Source organism: Galeopterus variegatus, unplaced genomic scaffold, assembly GCF_000696425.1.
Source record: "Galeopterus variegatus unplaced genomic scaffold, G_variegatus-3.0.2 Scaffold5122, whole genome shotgun sequence".
NCBI lineage: Eukaryota > Metazoa > Chordata > Mammalia > Dermoptera > Cynocephalidae > Galeopterus > Galeopterus variegatus.
Window position 1 is genome coordinate 118,526 of NW_007731233.1, and position 610 is coordinate 119,135.

Genomic DNA, 610 nt, shown 5'->3' on the forward strand with positions numbered 1-610 from the left:
GTGCGGGCGCAACACCGAGGGTTGCGATCCCGTTGCCGGACACGAAAAAAGACAAAAAATAAAAATAAAAATAAAAAAATAAAAGTAGCTTTCAAAGGTCAATTTAAGCTTTAAAAATCTGTGTTGAGATTTGTCCTGAACTTGAACAAAACTCAAACTCCAATTTGCACATGAATTTGCCCACTACCAAAGAGGCGGAGGTCTGAGGAACAGCCTTTCGTCTGGACTAGAGGCATCCCTTACCGAGTCATGGAACATCTCAACAGGGACAAATGTGACAGGTTCCTCTGCCAATCAGTCCTGGAAATTAGATGTCGGAACCGAGATGGCTTGCAATTACTCTGTTGCCATTTGGAAGGTGACAGTAAGGAGCTGGGGCTCTTTCTGCTCAAACAGGCACATCATCTTAACTTGTGAATCCATAGTCTCCTGTCTGCTGAACCCCGGTATGCTGTGATCAGTCAAAAGCCAGACAGCCAGCACGCAAAGGCTCCCTGTATGGACTGAGTGCTTGCAACACCATCTGCTTTTGTCTGGATTTAGGTGCTGAGTTTGTTGGCTCAGAGTGCTAACAGGTTAAGGTTGCCGGAGCCTGATGCTACGCAGGCAT